The sequence below is a fragment of the Scardinius erythrophthalmus genome, assembly GCF_964197995.2.
Source record: "Scardinius erythrophthalmus genome assembly, chromosome: 4".
In the NCBI taxonomy this organism is placed as follows: Eukaryota; Metazoa; Chordata; class Actinopteri; order Cypriniformes; family Leuciscidae; genus Scardinius; species Scardinius erythrophthalmus.
Window position 1 is genome coordinate 41,334,584 of NC_138224.1, and position 18,372 is coordinate 41,352,955.

Here is an 18,372-nt window from a genome sequence, read left to right on the forward strand (position 1 = left end):
CTCAACTGTACCTGTGCACATGCTTGCCAAATGTGAGGGTGAAAACCTAATATCAATGGTATAAATATGTCCAGCATGTAAACATGGACAACATAAGTAATAATAATAATAATAATAATAATAATAATAATAATACTGTTATTAGTACAAAAAACATACAAACAAAAAAACACTATTAAGCACAAGAAGGGCAAAACCATGGCGTGTCAGCAGAGGAATGTTTGGTCGCGCCTCTGTGAAGTTCTGAAGGCGTTGGCCCTGGCAACCAATAGCATCTCCTACCGTCATGGCCAACCGGCTCAGACCCCGCCTAAATCAACCCAAATCGGCACGTGACTCCTCACTCTCAATAGCATTTTGATAAAATGTCTGTAGATACTGTAGCCTACTGATATGGAACATACACATATTCTAGCACATATTGTCCACCCAGTTATTTTTCTTTCCATAATTTGTTGCAGTATAATCTACTTATGATGTTTATATTCATAACATATTGGTGTAATAATTTCTGTTGACTCTATAAAGTTCATCAGTACATTCTATTTCTCACTATTCTATTCAGACTTACTGTATATGATTATAGACATTATATGATCATAGGCATAGCAAATTGATTAGTTAGTGATAATTTCTCTTTAGATTGTATATAATTAATCTGCACATTGTCTCAGATATTCAGTGATGTTTTTTTCTTCTTCCTTTTACACTTCAGATAACAGTCATTGCCTCTGCTATGTTCCAAATTCTCACATGCACCTATATTATATATAAGATGTTTTTTGGTGATTTATTTTTGTATTTCTCTTAGCAGCATATAATACACCATATAAGCGAACCGAAAGACTCTTTTAAAAGCCATCTGCCATCTACCACAGGTGCGTACATATTTGAATGTGTAATATTTGTATAGTGTTTTTTAACATTGTTCCGATTATCTTTTTAGTGAATGGGATTTCTTTATTTTTCATGCCTTTTTTCTTTTGTTTGCAGCATTGATCATATATGGTGACGCTCACCATGTAAGTACTACTGTGATGTTATTTTGTAATGCCATTTGCACTGCATGTATTTACCGCTAAATGTTAATGCAGTATTGGACTACATAAACAATATATCTTGATGGACATTGTATAACAACGTTTAGCTAATTTGTATTTTTTTTTTTGTATCATCTACAGTATATTGGACATCTTGTCAACCTAAACATGTCAAATTACACAGAATGTTAGCTTTATCATCATAGTGAATGAAAAACGTTGGCAGTTTTGTTGTTAAAACTTAAGATTGTTTTCTTGTTCGCAGCATTGGTTATCTCTGGAGAAGCTCACCATGTAAGTATTACTGTAATGCTAATTTGTTGGACATCTGCACTGTATGTTCACTTAATTTTGATTGGTAGAAAGTTTTAAAATCACTGCAGCATGTTAATGAATTATTATGGGACAACATAATATATCTTTGAAGAAGAGTGTATAACAATACACAATTTTGATAAATGTGAACATGAGGATTTATTTGAGCTGTGAACAAATCTAAATTGTCTCTTTTTTCTTGTCTACAGTAGATTGGAAGTCTTGTCCATCTAGGTAAGTATAATTGTTAAACAGGTTTTTGCAACAAAAAAAAATTATTGTGAAGATTAAAATTTTTTAAAAAATAATAAATTCCATCTTCAGTAATAGCAAAAAATATAAGTTACTTGTTGATGTATTCAACATGATTAATGATTCATGCAGTGGCAATATAGTTATTATTTACATTTAATGATTCAATAATTCCTGTACTTTTATATAGGCATGTTTGTCTGTTAAGAATGTAGCTAACTTGTTTTTTCTCTTCTTCTGTGTATGTGTGTGTGTGTGTGTGTGTGTGTGTGTGTGTGTGTGTGTGTGTGTGTGTGTGTGTTATCTGTCCTATCCTGTCCTGTCAACACCTTTTATCCATTTTCACTCAAACCTTTATCCTGCTTATTTGCTTAAACCTTTGCCATTTCTTCACTTTCTCTTCCCAAGCTGACAAAAAATATTGCCTTGCATCCCAAAACGCTGCTGCTCTGCTTGCTGCTTGCTTGCTTGCAACCCAAAATCTGCAATCTCTCCCCCAATGCAAAACAAACCCAAACACACCGAAGCAGCTTGCTAACGCATTTTAAAAAACAAGCCAGTAACCCAAACTTTTGAACCCAAAAACCAAACCCAAACTTTGAACCCAAAAACCAAACCCAAACTTTGAACCCAATAACCACCCAAAAGTATATAAACAATTGATTTACAGTGCCGGACAGCCTGAAAGAGGGACCAGCTCCAGTCTGCCCTGCTGATCTCCAGTCTGCCTCATGATCTCCTGTCTGCCTTGCTGATCTCCAGTCTGCCCTGCTGCCTTCCTGATCTGAGGACTGCGTTGAAAGATCATCATCCAAGCACACACACACACACACACACACACACACACACACACACACACACACACACACACACACACACAGTCATTTGTTTGATAACCAACTGTTTAGCTTTGCATTACATAGGGTTGTTTATTTTCTATAGTATTATCATATCATTTAACTTTATTTAGCTTGTGTTTAGTTTTTGTGACTGCTTTGAATCGGCTCTTATTAATAAAGTCCAGTTTCTGTACAGTAAGTTCAGTCTTGTAACATCTATATTGTATAGTTGATTTCACAATCTTTTGGGTGTCATTTTATAAACCAGTCTAATATTGTTCGGTGATATCAGTGGTTACCCAGATAGCAATTACATTTTGCCCGGATCCGTTTGAAGCCCCTTGCCGCCGTTTCTATCTTGGAGACGTTTTCTGATTGTGAACCAGATCCGTGCCAGATAGAGGTTTCAGCTTAAACATTCTAACTGCCATCAGTTCAGTATTTATATCATTTTACAGATCTGGTCCAGATCACTTTTCCCATAGGTAACCGAAAGACATTAGCTGTGTCTGACACTGATTTGGTCCAGATCTGCAATTTGAATCTGAGCCGATACTGTTTTCACATAGGCTACACTGGTGTGGCCCGAATCTGTGATACATATCTGAGCCGACTGCATTTAAAAAAGGGCTAAAAACTGCTCTGGCCCATATCTGCAAAACGGATTTGAGCCAACACTGTTTTGACAGAGACTACCTGATGTGGACCACATCCGAAATACTTTTCTCAAACTGTGTGAAGAACTCCGTGCAATAAACATTTTCAAAACAACATGGTTACCTGTCTGCATTTTTTTTCTATCTAGAGCATGAGATAAATGCATTGTCATTAAGCTGAGCAATATTATCAGTGTTTAAAAACTATACAGTGACATTTTGTGATGCTATAAGGTTACAGCAAAGGTCTGTTTGAGCTCCGTTTTAGGTCCGTTTTACGCCAGCGCCAAAAGTGCCAAGTGAACGTTGGGTCTCGCTTGACTGTCGTCTTGCAGATACAATCCACATCCGTACTACGGACTTCAGCCAGAAGCGCCAAAAAAAAAAAAAAAAATTATATATATATATATATATATACAGTATATATATATCATCAAACCAAGCTGTCAACGCACATTTTTCTGACCAGCTACAGGCTACCACACGTAAGTTTTTATGTGTTTATTCTGTATTATGTACATCTATTTGTATGTGTTTATTCTAATTTACTGTCTATTACTTAGCTAAACGTGCAAGTGAAATGCTGTTTGCTTTGTAGGCAGTTACAGGCTGTTATTTGCGCACCACAGTCGGTGTTATTTAGCCACATCTGCTATAGTATAGCGCTATACTGCGCTAACGTTATTTATACAAATAGCCTATGAGTGTAGCACAGAATTTTTTACTATCATGGCATACAGTGTGTGCAGAATTATTAGGCACGTTGATTTTCTGATCATATTTTATTTCCAGGAACATTTTGCCAATTCCAAACCATATTAAACTTAATAACTACTATTAATTTTCTATTTAATCATGTATAAGTGATATATAATTGTTCATGAAGGCTGGAAATGAAAAATGTCTTATTTTCAGGTGTGCAGAATTATTAGGCAAGTTTTCTATTATAGATAAAATAAGCCAAAAAAGAGATTTAACAAAGACTGAAAAGTCAAAAAATATTAAATCCCCATGAGAAGAATGCAATACTAATTCAATACTAGAGATTGCAGTTAAAGCATGACCATTGGACAGTGAAATGCTCATTGGGTCAGCAGGGTCAGACAAAAACAGGTGGAGAAGAAAAAAAAAGTGTGTGCGCGTGCGGTGTGTGTGTGTGTTTGTGTCCCAGCAGGCCGTGCTCTTTTGTAAAAGTTGAGAATAAAACAAATAGTCCAGGCAAACAAACTCATTTTGGAGGCAAAAATAAAAGTAATTGTAAAAAAAAAACATTTTCAGCATAGATGATTTCTATGAGGTGTCCAGAACAACATACTAACAGTCCTAAGAAATCCTAGTTGAGGAAATACGTTAATTTATCATCAATCCGAAATGTGTGCCATTAAGGCCAGCAACAACACACCCCATATTTGCATATTACAATTAATTTTCAAAGAAACTTGTAATACAAAAAAAAAAAAAACTTTTCATGGGTACTTTCATTGTGTAAAGTTTTTTGATAGGAGTAAAGGAAAAAAATAGCCCCATTGGGGCGTATTGTTGCCTGGCCTTATTGGCACACATTTCGGATTGATGATAAATTAACATATTTCCTCAACTAGGATTTCTTAGGACTTTTAGTATGTTGTTCTGGGCACCTCATAGAAATCATCTATGCTGAAAAAAAATATTTTACAATTAGTCTGTCGTAAAATGCTACTTTGCCTGAACTAAAAATAAATTAAGTCATTGTGATTATGATTTTTTTTAATTCATGGCCAAAGTATCATTACTGAAATCAAATATACATTCATTAAAGAAAAGGAAGAGAAAATATATGATAGAACTGATAAAAAGTGGCAGGGACATTAGCCTACATAATTTAGAAATACATCTGAATGTATATGCCTCCAACCTTACACTGAACAAAGACCATAACCACTATTCTTCTCATGTAGCCTACCCCAATTACAATTTCAACCTTACAATTACAATTTTTAATTGGTATTTTACTTTCATTTTCTTGTGAGTCTCCTGAGTCAGCCAAAGATAGATAGATAGATAGATAGATAGATAGATAGATAGATAGATAGATAGATAGATAGATAGATAGATAGATAGATAGATAGATAGATAGATAGAGACCAATAGAGGGATAGAGAAAGAAATGTTATACTTGTTACCAAATCTTTATTTTTGATAAACCAGACATCTTTTCCAGTCACATAGTAAATAAAATTAAGACAACAACTTACAACATACTTTCCATTTCTTTTTCCAGATGTTGAAAACATGATGCAAACTGTTGAGACGAAGGTATTATTCAATTTACAGTTGAGATAGTTACCTAAATGTAAAAAATGAATAGACGCAAGACACCTGTTTCCAGTTCAGCATTGAGGAGAAGAGCCAGGGTGGACCTTAATAGAAGGTTAATTGATATCGGCCAGGAAACACCTGCAGCCACACTTCCTCCCAGAGATATTGGGTCTCCAACAGATGATGTTGCAGAACCTGAAAATGAAATCATGGAAGAAAATCTTGGATTAGATCCAATGGCAGCTGTTGTGTCTGACCCAGAGGATAGATCTTATTATCAAGATGATAGTGATGTAGAAGAAATATCTGACTGGGAGGAACCAGAAAAACTCAGAAATCGCCTTTCCAACTGGGCATTAACATATGGTATTTCCCATATTGCACTTTCGGCTCTCTTGGCAATATTAACGGTCCACCACTGTGACTTGCCAAAAGATGCATGAACTCTTCTTAACACAAGAAGAGATTATTCTGTTAGGGAGCTCTGCGGTGGCCTATACCACTACATTGGCATTATTGAGGCGTTAAAACATACCCTTTCCCAGTGGAAAGACAAGCTTGTCGATGGATGTTGTTTACATCTTCAAATGTCAGTGGATGGCCTGCCACTTTTTAAAAGTTCAGGTCTTGTGGCCCATTTTAGGTAGATTGGTTGGAGTACCCATGAAAGAACCTGTAGTCATCGGGATGTACTCCGGTATAAAGAAACCTGAGTCATCAAAAATGTATCTCACAGATTTGGCAAATGAACTCTCACAATTACAGGAGGGGTTTATATTTGAGGGGAAAAGGCTCACTTTAAAAGTTCATTCGATGATCTGTGACGCACCGGCAAAATCCTTTGTGAAAGTCACAAAGGCTTTTAACGGTTACTATGGCTGTGACAAGTGTATTCAGAGTGGGGTGTACCTCAACCACCGCATGACATACCCCCTCATGAATAGCCAAACACGGTCTGATGAGGCATTTGCCAGGCAGGAGGATGAGGAACACCACCATGGTCCTCATGCCTTCACAAATGTACATTTTGGTTTGGTGTCCCAAGTCCCACTGGACTACATGCACCTGGTGTGCTTGGGGGTGGTAAGGCGCCTTATCTTTCTGTGGATGAAAGGTCCTCTGACTGTCCGTGTACCAGGGAGAGACGTGGACAGAATATCCAGAAATCTTCTAAGCTTAAGACCCCACATTCCTTCGGAATTTGCTAGAAGGCCAAGAGCACTGAACGAAGTGGATAGGTGGAAGGCGACAGAGTTCCGTCAGTTTCTCTTATACACAGGGCCGGTGGTGTTGCGTGAGGTGTTAAGACCTGATCGATTCTATATGCAAACTTCCTGCTGCTGTCGACAGCCATGTCTCCCCTTTCTTTGCCAGAAAGTACAACGAATATGCCAACAGCCTCCTTCATGCTTTTGTGGAACATTTTGCCCGCCTGTATGGAAATGATCAGCTAGTGTACAATGTGCATGGGTTGACCCATCTTGCACAGGATGCAAAACATTTTGCCAATCTGGATGTTATATCATCCTTTCCATACGAAAATTATTTGCAAAAACTCAAGGGTTTTGTACGCAAACCCTCAAATCCCCTGGCCCAAATAATCAGACGCCTGTCCGAAGGATTAAAGTGTAAGTTGCAGGTTAACCACCACAGCCAATTAATGTGTAAATTAAAGTGCTCTATATGTATATATTTAATTATTTCTGTCTTAAAATGCGTTAAAATAACATTTATTGGGATTTCTTCAAAGGTAGCATGTTTTTTCAGTTACTGGGTGATGACGTCACAAGAGGAACTCGCAACCCATACTCTGCTAGATTCCTACTGTATTCTGGCTATTTGGAGAACGACTGAGGATGTGGGAAACCATCAAATTCTTTATGGACCACAGCCCTACAATTTTTAACTGGTCAGGCAGTTAGAGGGGAGCCATGGCACTCAAAGAGTTATTAATGCTTGGTGTGAGGAGAATTAGTGGAGGGTTGGCCAGGTGAGTAACATTAGCTACGTTAGAGCTAGTCTGGTGCAAACTTAACCCGGATAATATAACAGAACAAGCGAGTCTTTTCAAAATATTGCCGTCATGTAGAATAGCAAGGAGGGACAACGACTGAAGACATTATTTACTTACAGTAAGTCAGGTCAAATCAGAGCTGCAAGCCTGCAACGTTAGTGTCACGATAAATACGGATGAACCCAAATGCAAACAGGATATATAACAAATAGTTTATTTACTAACAAACAGGGAAAACAAAACCCACGAGGGGGCAAAACGTAGACAAAACACAAAGAGACTAAACTAGACTATAACTAACAATAACTAGACAATACTCTGGAACAGGAAACTCACAAGATATCACAAGGTCTCAAAAACTCACAATGATCACACAGAGGTAAAGATCACAATGAACCGACACAAGACAGCAAACACAAGGAGACTAAATAGGAGAACCAATAAGGGGAACAGGTGATGCTAACTAGACAATCATGACAAACGAGGATAACAAGGGGGCGGGATAAGGTAACGAGACACACAAGCACATGGCCCAAACCAAGGACTATGTGTTGTACACAAACATGGGTCTGCCATGATCCTGTCTCAGAACTAGAGAACTCAAGGACAGAATCATGACAGTTAGATACACTGCACAGGCATCAATCGCTAGTCTCATCGACGCCTCAAACGTCATGTAATACCCTTCCTCAATCCACACGTTATCAATTTCTCACGATTTAATTAGCGATGTTTATTGTCAGAAGAGAAAAAGAGATGTCGATGTTCCCATCACTGTGTTTGTGTGGGCTATGCCACCCAATTGAATCAGCAGTGGAGAGTATGTGCTGCCGTGAGGTGAACGTGTTTTGGAGTTTAGTGGAACAGCTCGACCCGCGACCGGCTAATCTGATATGCCTGAACCCGTTTGTTTTGTGAATAGCGTATTCTTATTTCAGGCAGGATCACGGTCCCCTTGAAGTCAGCACACACGAGTTTGTTTACAATGGAGTTATTTTATCCATAATTTTTTTTATCAAATAAAACATACAACCAACTTTTCTGAAGTTATGTAAGGCATCTATAGCTGCTAGCGTACGGTAACTCTACTAGTGAGTTCCTCTTATGACGTCACGCCCCATCTAGTGGAAGGGAGCGGGAGCGGTTAAAACCACTGTTAAAAGTGCCAACTTTTCATATTATATCAGCATTTTGGTATAAAAAAACAATGGTGGGCGGTTCTTATCTTTATGTTTAATAAACACATTGCATTACTTCGTGAAAAATTGAACCTGCAACTTACACTTTAAATGGTGGTGTTACAAGTGACCAGCCCATCAAATTGTGCAAAGAACATGCCGAGGCCCTATACCAGTACCAAACTTGATCTGTCACCAGTATGACAAACTGATATCAGAGAGGTTCACCATGACCACAACATGTCGAAACAACACATTTCTGATGGGCAAAAATGTGTGTCAAATAATTAATATAATTGACTGTCACGGGGATATCATAATTGCCTACAGACAGTGTGGGATGGTTGAAACATTTTTTACCTATGCTTTTAATTCGGACATTTTAAACATTGTGATACCAGCTGACGTAGGCCATGAGATAAAATTCTCCAAACTGTCATCTTTCACACAAAAATGCATGGCTGTCCCTTTCAATGAGGCAATGGTGGTTATACCGTTGTTTCATATGAAAGACTAGACTTTATTTTTGAAAATCATAGTTCAGTTCAGTTCAGTTTAGTTATGTATTTTTTTAATCATCTTTTTACACAATGATTTTCAAAAGACATTTTGTGGAGTCATTTTCCTCGACGAGGACATTACAGAAGTTGTGCCGAGGTCATGGGTTAAAGGTGATGAATGTTTTTGGCCAACATTCATTTCCGAGGAAAAAACCCAAAAGGCCATAAAGAGGCATGAAATGCCAGGCCCTGGCTGGAAAATCTTCAAAATAAGAACACTCTTTGAAAAAGGTAAATAAACAAGCAAACAGGGTAATTCTATGTCTTTACTAATACTATGTCTTTCCATGTTAGACAAAAAGGCCTTACTTCCTTTGTCCTTAATTATCTCCATATCTGTCTTTCTTTATTTTTCTTTATTTTTTTATAATAGTAGATGACTTCAGTAAGGCAAGGCAAAAGCTGAAGGACTACAACAGAAATGGAACGGCAGTCCTCCAGTCAGAGGATGAGGGCTCAATGGCAAAAAGGAGAAGAAAAGCACCACAGTATGTACATTATAGATAATTGTTGTATTACTGCAAAAGCTATGGCTGGGCATGGGTTTAGGGTACAAAAAAAAGCCTTTGTTCATGCCTGCCCATTGAATGATGCTATTGCCTTGTCATTACAATTTAACCTCTGTCTTCACTAGTTACCCAGGATTTGAAAACGGCAGTACTGACTCTGAAACTGAGCAGACTCCAAAAAGAAGACCAGAGTCTCGGCCTCTCCCTATTAGTGCTACCCTTCCTAGTCTCCCTCCAGCCCCCCTCTGTAAGTTTTGATTTGATTGCCAACTGCAACAATGTACAGTCCAGTGATTTGTAACACTGCAATATGTTGATTCACGGTTATCCCTTTATCCAAAAGTGGACATCGCAGTGGACGTGGGTCAGGAGTCTCTGGACAACATAGGACAGGAAACCTATGCAGACATAAGCTGGAATGTGAGGAGGGAGTCAGACCCCTTCAATGGTAGGAATCATGCTCTGTAGCAAAAGTACAATACAAATGAAAGTACAAAGGTGATGTTCTGTCCTGTTCATTTCTCTCCTTGTCTGACAATCTGCCTCTCTTGTTATCAATTTCCCTCAATGGTCATCTAGTAATCAATAGCTCAGTGCACCAGTCAACACCACCACCACCTCAACACTCAGTGCACCAGTCAACACCACCACCACCTCAACACTTGAGTCCAGTGTTTGACATTAATATGGGCTTCCCCTATTCACATGGTGACTTTTTCATACAAATTTACAAGTACATGTGTACAATACATATCCTGTATATATACTTATTTTTTACTTGTTTTCTGATTTTAACATTTACATACCTTTCCTTGATTAGCCAGCGGTGGTGGAGAGCCTGGAGGTCACCTCCTCTTCAAGCCAACCTTCAGAGTTGGCCATGAAACAGGGCCAATTCCTTGCACACGTAAGAAATAAAAAAAGAGTGTTAACAATGTTTACAACATATATATATATATACAGTACAGGCCAAAAGTTTGGACACATCTTCTCATTCAATGCGTTTTCTTTATTTTCATGACTATTTACATTGTAGATTCTCACTGAAGGCATCAAAGCTATTAATGAACAATTATGTGGAATTATGTACACAAAAAGAGTGAAATAACTGAAAACATGTCATATATTCTAGTTTCTTCAAAGTAGCCAGTGAGAATCTTCAATGTAAATAGTCATGAAAATAAAGGAAATGCATTGAATGAGAAGGTGTGTCAAAACTTTTGGCCTGTACTGTATATATATACAGTATACTGTGCAGTTGTGGGTTGATTTTATTGACCATCATTGTGTGTATTATTTCCTTAATGTTTAAATAACCTTTTCTCCAGATTAACACTTTTTTTTAACTTTCACAATCTTTCAGCGACTCAGCTACATGGCCTATTGCTTTTGGAAAACCTAAAGCAGCAGGTTGCCCAACTCGCCACCACTGTGAACCTGCTCATGGCCAAGGTCAATAACGGCCTCCAACCAGCAGCCTTTGAGTGGTCTTTGAATCAGATGCAGAGCTGGACCGCTTTGAGGCCTGGCTGGCGGACCCTGCCAACGATAGGCAGAAACATGCCCTTGTAAGCATATTCCCCCAATATGTTCTCATTGTACTCAAGACACTTGTTTCATCTTACACTAAATCTAATTAATCTAAAGTAATATTTATTGCTACAGTAGACTTAGCTCTTTATGATGATGTAACTGTAATCTAATTCATCTAAAGTAATATTTATTGCTAGACTAAGCTCTTTATGATGATGTAACTTTAATGTTATGGATAAAAGCATCATCCAATTGCCCACATGTCTTAATTGTGAAAAAAAAACTGTCAAAAAAGTGGCTTACCTGTTTAAAAAATTGTGCGACGGTGATCCAACCACTATCTTCATGCCCATAGGTGAATACCCTGTCTGCTGTCGGGGGTGTGGATTTGAAGAGGGTGACATGGAACATTCTGTCATACCTGTTTTCCTGCCCCCTTTCCCGAACAATTAATTGGAAGGGTGTGAACAAGAAGAGGGCTTTCCACAGGATGGCATCACGGACCCTCCTCAGCCGTAAGTAGCTATTGCTTCAAATGCCCTTATTAGTGAATTAGTATTTATTCACTCAAAAGTCTTATTACTCCTGGAAAAGAGTTTAGCAGTCAAAACTGATTGCTATACTAATACGTATATATATATATACAGTACAGGCCAAAAGTTTGGATCTTCTCATTCAATGCGTTTTCTTTATTTTCATGACTATTTACATTGTAGATTCTCACTGAAGGCATTAAAGCTATTAATGAACACATGTGGAATTATGTACACAAAAAGTGTGAAATAACTGAAAACATGTCTTATATTCTAGTTTCTTCAAAGTAGCCAGTGAGAATCTACAATGTAAATAGTCAATTTACATAAATAGTCACGCATTGAATGAGAAGGTGTGTCCAAAATGTTGGCCTGTACTGTATCTAAAAGGTAAGGACGTCCATCCAACTGAAAGGGTTCGTTCACGATGTCTTCAAATTCGTTCGAATAACCAGAGCCCGTCTACTACACATTCTCTGGTGTGTATCAGTAATGCGCGGGTTGATCCAAAATGAGCGGGTGCCTGCGGTTAACCGCGGTTACGAGTCATACAATAATATTTGTAATGATATTCGGGTCGTGGTCGGTCGGGTCGTTTGAAATAAAGATGCTGTTGTAAAGTTTTTCTTTCTTCAAAGCAGAGACCAGGAGACAGTTGGGATCGCGTTCAACGGAAGTTATTCTTTATTGAGAACTCCTCTGTACACGGCTGTAGAAACTTCCAACATGATCTGATCTAACATAACTTTACATGTTATCTTATAGGCATTTTAGGAGGAGGGACTTTTGGGGATGGCATGTAAATGAGTATACAGGTTAAGGTAACCTGCCCCAGACCCCAGCGTGTTTACCAGTATCAATTTAATCAGCATACCTATTCAAATGCTGATACTGGCCAGGAAACTCTGGTTCCACGGGCCATCCCAGAGCCATTTAAGACAAAAGGGTGCGTCTTGGAACTACTGGCTAGAGCTATTAAAGACTCATTTAAAACACAATAGAGAAAACAGGGTTGGTAGGAGCTGTTGATACCATTATAACCTAACCTTAAAAGCTAAAATCAGTATTCTTCACTGTGATGTTATGTAAGGAAGCATATCTGAAAACATATTCTTAAATTTTAACCCTTCAGTCCCCTCTTTGAGAGTTCTTAAAAAAACTCTCACAAAATACAAATTTAAACACATAAAGTTAATTCTGTAACTGGTGTAAGTTACAGGCACATCGCATATGTTCATTCTTGTAACTTGTGTAAGTTACAGGCACATATAACTTGCTCTGTGTTGTTCATCTGTAATTGCATGTTGACACAGAAACAAACATGCACTTAGGGTCCGTGAAATCTTACGGGTAATATTCTTTTCTGGTTGAAAAAAACTGTTATTTCCTTGTGCTGGACGTGAGTCATTTGTTTGTTGACACACTTGATACTAACAGGTTTCCGAACCATGAAAAGTTATCTTCAGTCATATTAACCAGGTGCAGCACTCAGATAATGGTGCAGGCTTGTAGTCTTGATCATATCCATGGTTGACTGAAGGTTTTGTATTTCTCTGCGTTGTGTATTTTTTTCTTCTTTTTCTTTTGTGATTGGCTCGTTCAGCAGTGGGTGTAGTTGTCTTCTTGAGGTTGTGGCTTCATATGCAGATGAGACGTCGTTGCATATGGATTTTTGGAACAGCCATCAAGTGTTTATCTGCACAGAGGAAGAAAGAAAACAAAAGACGACAGAGCAGTATTTGTCCAAACACTAGGGTTGTAGCAGTATTTGTTTAAATACTAGGGTTGTAGCGTCTGCTGCAGTTGTTTCATTCTTTCCCTATTTCTTAATTTATTTAACACCTATGGACCAGTGAGGTAAGGATGGACTAAATGGGGAAAGGCCTATGAGGTTGTCTTCACCCTGGATTGGCCCCTGACGCCTGTTGCGTCAGTTCTTTCCAGGGCCCTCACTGAACCGTGTCCTATTCTGTCCCTGTTGTGTGCACACTGTACAGTGTGTGAGAAAATTGGCACATCTCCATTCTCCAGTGAAACATCAGTCCTAATAATCATCATTAACAGAGGATGGTTGTCTAACTGCAATATTCTGTGGTATAACATTTTAAGGCTGTGAGTTTTCTGAATGTCCCCCAAACAAAGACTGTGACAGTCACTTTCCTTTTGTTCTATTAAACAAAAATAAGTCTTTCATCTTTGTTGTAAGTTACTGGGAGATTAAGCAATCACAGCCCAAATTGTTAACACCTCAAAAAGCTTACCCACGAGTCCAGTGACGAGGGGAGGGGTTGCTTCAAAGTAGCAAACAAATGTAGTAAGAGCTGCATAACATTGTTAACTTGTCTTAAGTTATTTTTATTTTTTCGACATTCTTTTCCAAAATGTCCGTGCTTGCCACAGTAAGAACAACTGGCTTCTCTAGGACTTTTGCGTTTCTTTGGCTTCTCTGAGTTAACCTTAAAGGATGCTGCTGCAATTTTTACTCTTGCCTTGACATCAAAGTCTCTTTCCCAAATAGCTAAACTGTCCAAGTTGTCTTGCAGGGTTCTATTTGACCATGTAAGATCTAAGAAAGGCAATGCATTTCTATGTTCTGACAAAAGACCATCGGACCATGCGCGAACTAGAGGACCATTATGACCTAACACTTTCTATGGAGTGTCGGCAATTCCGCTGTAAACGGCAGCGGTCTGACAGAATTGTTCTGTGTACTCACAAACAGTTTCTTTTTTGTCTTGTACACAATTGGTAATTTTTGACCAGTCCACGTTCGGTCCAACAATGTTCTTTAAAATTTTCAAAACACCTTCTCTCAAATCGCCTTTACTGACATTAAAAGACTCAAAATTGTTGAATTCAGATTCAGTTAGAATTTGTGACATCAGCTGTGTAACTTCCGGCAACGACATGTCATAAAGATGCATTTTACTGAACAATGCTCTCCTAAACTCAGAAAAATTTCTCTGCACTGATGGCAAACTTTCAGCAATTCTCTCAATATCTTTAGGACCTAAAGATGTTTTGACTGCTTGTGGCTGCAATATGGGGGTTGCAAATGGAACTATATCAACACCTTTTCCCTGAGGCTTTTGTCTAGCTACGCACACTTCAACTGCATTTACATCTGCATTGACATTGTCTTCTATACTATCAATAGACTGTAAATCAGGATAGCTTTCATCTGACTGTTGGTTTTCTGAGTCACATTTGGTTGAGGCCTTGAGGCCCACCGTTTTCGTGAAACAGGACACTTGAGTAAGCAATTGTTTGTTCTGTTCTTTCAACTTATCTATACAACGAGCTTGTTCTTGTACAATGGATAAGCTAAATTCTCGGTGACAGAAGATAATACCTTTCATATTTTTCTTCCTGATACATGCACCCAACACTTTCTTGCAATCTTCAATTGACCACACTTTGTCTGCATCAATGTCAAATTTCTTTGTTAAATTCAATCTGACTTCCTCAGTCACGATTGAGTCCATGTGCTTTGATAACAAAGACTTGAATTCACTATCTGTCCAAAAAGGTGTAATCTGTCTAGTACTTTTCCTAAACATTTTGTGAATTTTTGTTACCACAAACAAACACAAAAAAAACTTCTCTCTACTGTCTTGCAAACAGAGGGTACAATCTTATTAGCACATGAAGCTAATCTAATTCTAAAGCTAATTCTCTAGCTTACAGATAGGTCTTCTCTAGCAAGAGCATACACACAATATTAACATGTAACTGTTAATCTTCCCTGCCAACAACAGGGGGTAAATTTCATCTCTAAAAGAAAAACTTTTTCAGAGGCTTATCTTTAGTTAACCAAACTCTACAGCTGTTTGTTAACTTCTTCTCTGAACGGCGCAGAGGAAAACATTTGTACTGGTCTGCATTGGTTCTTTTAATGGAGTGAAACTCACCGAGTCTTTCATTTGTAGAGAAAGATTCCGTCTGGAAAAAAATCAGCCTTTGAGATCTTTTTGGAGCTTGAAGTTTTCAATCTGGATTCAGAAGATTCAGTCTGGAACTCAGTCAGCTTCGTTGAGATCTTTGAGCTTGAAGTTTCAAGATGCAGTTCTTTGAGTTTCCTTTTTCTCCATCCGGGTCACAAGGCACCATCTGTTGTAAAGTTTTTCTTTCTTCAAAGCAGAGACCAGTGAGACAGTCGGGATCGCGTTCAACTGAAGTTATTCTTTATTGAGAACTCCTCTGTACGTGGCTGTAGAAACTTCCAACATGATCTGATCTAACATAACTTTACATGTTATCTTATAGGCATTTTAGGAGGAGGGACTTTTGGGGATGGCATGTAAATGAGTATACAGGTTAAGGTAACCTGCCCCAGACCCCAGCGTGTTTACCAGTATCAATTTAATCAGCATACCTATTCAAATGCTGATACTGGCCAGGAAACTCTGGTTCCACGGGCCATCCCTGAGCCATTTAAGACAAAAGGGTGCGTCTTGGAACTACTGGCTAGAGCTATTAAAGACTTATTTAAAACACAATAGAGAAAACAGGGTTGGTAGGAGCTGTTGATACCATTATAACCTAACCTTAAAAGCTAAAATCAGTATTCTTCACTGTGATGTTATGTAAGGAAGCATATCTGAAAACATATTCTTAAATTTTAACCCTTCAATGCCAATAAAACCTTTATAATTTATATAGTTCTAAACACAATTTTCTATGAATAAAGGCCTACACTTTATTGGCTGAATAACTGGCGCGAAGATGACGCACGAGCTCAGTCTGCAGGTAGAGAGGCAGCAAGAGAAAATGTGAAACTGGAAATACACAAATACACCGCAAATACACAAATAGAAAGAGCAAAGTGTGGGAGACATTAGCCGAAATAATGAAAGATGATGACCAAAGTCCTGGCTCTGTCATTTGTAGGCTACTTCTTGCGATGCCATTTACACATTTGATAACCACACAACTGGCACGACCAACCAGGCACGGCGCCAGGATTCCAGTTTTGGATGGGCCAGACCAATTGTGGGTGGGCCTTAAATTAAAAACGTTAAATAAAAAAATAAAAAACCGTTATCCAATCACTGCTTAACCTAATAAAAAATATTGACTAATAGCCTACTGTTATATTATCTGTGCGTATACATAATATAGATTTTAATAGCTTAATGCTTTTTAAATATTTTGTTGCATTGTTAAAGTAAATCTGCGATCCCTCTCCATGGTTCTGACCAAAGAATAGAGCTTTGGAATCTCCATTACGCATCATACCTGGGCTGCATTTTCCGATAACATTGTCTCTTAGCGCGCTACGAAGACCCTTGAGGTATAACTTAACTAAAGGTATACTACCACTAAAGGTATATCATTGCTAGGCGTTTTCAGGACTATCATCCACTCGCGAGGCAGAGGCGCTGAGAGGCAGAGGCGCTGGCGACCTCCTAGCAACGTTTTTGACGACTTCATTAAGTTTTGTTTTATAGAAAACTCTTTTAAAAAGATTTTCGTTTTGTATAAATTGTATCTTAATTTTGATCAATGTTTTATCAATCAATTGCCCGTATTTATTAAATAAGAAGCACATATATAGCAGACAAAATAAGGCGCCGGTACGCGATCACTGCATGTGAACTGGAGGGCGCCGAAACTCAGCTTGTGCCTCACAGATTTGAGAAATATAGGCTATATATTACAGAAAGCTTGAAATGTCTACTTTTAAAAGATAATATTCAAACCAAAATAAATAGGCTACTCTCTGATTATGTAGGCTAATCCATATGAAATTTGCATTTCTCTCTGGCGTTCATGGCGAGTCCGAATTGTCAACTTCATCTTTGCAGCGACACAGAAAACACCAGTTTATTACTAAACAAATAAATGTCTCCTAGCTAATTTAGACACATTCATAATCATTACTTTAACCGGTTCTTTGTGGCAAGCTTTATGCGTGCAGTCATTACGCTTATTATCCTAGGCTATAGCCTATTTAAGTAATTAATTTAATATAAAGGGGCGATTTGTCCACGAATAGCTTAAATGAACAACTACTAGTCGACTAGAAAAAAAAATTGTCGGAGGCAGCCCTTATTCCACATATTTTCGAACCAGCAGGCCATTCTTGATTGGGCGTGCGACTGTGAGCGGAGCAGAATATTCAGAAATGCGCTCTCCGCTCACGAGCTCTGATCGGAACGCAGAAACATCAAAATAGACATAGCCAGCTTTTTAAAATTGTCTAAACATTTAGACTATTTTAGTACAAATTATGAGCTTATATTGACGATTTTTTATAATTCTTGACAAAATTAGAATATATTAGCCAAGTTATATTAAGACGCTACGATGAGCATTTACTACTTTTAAAAAAATGCGGGTCGGGTACAATATTTTCGTTTTCGTTTTTTTTGCGGTCTGAGTTGCGGGCGGGTTAGTTGAAAATGTCGATCGGGTGCGTTTGTTGACCCGCGCATCACTGTAGGCTATTATTTTATTACAGCTCCATCAACTAATGCACAAACCGTTATAGAAGTAGGCCGAATTAGAAGGATGGGCCTATCTTCATTTTGAGCAAATGCAATATAGGCTATGTCTGCCTGTTTTGTCGTCATGTAGGCCTTGCACTGATCCAAATTTCTGATTAAACCTAATCAGTAATGTTGTTTTCCAGGTGCAGTGCGC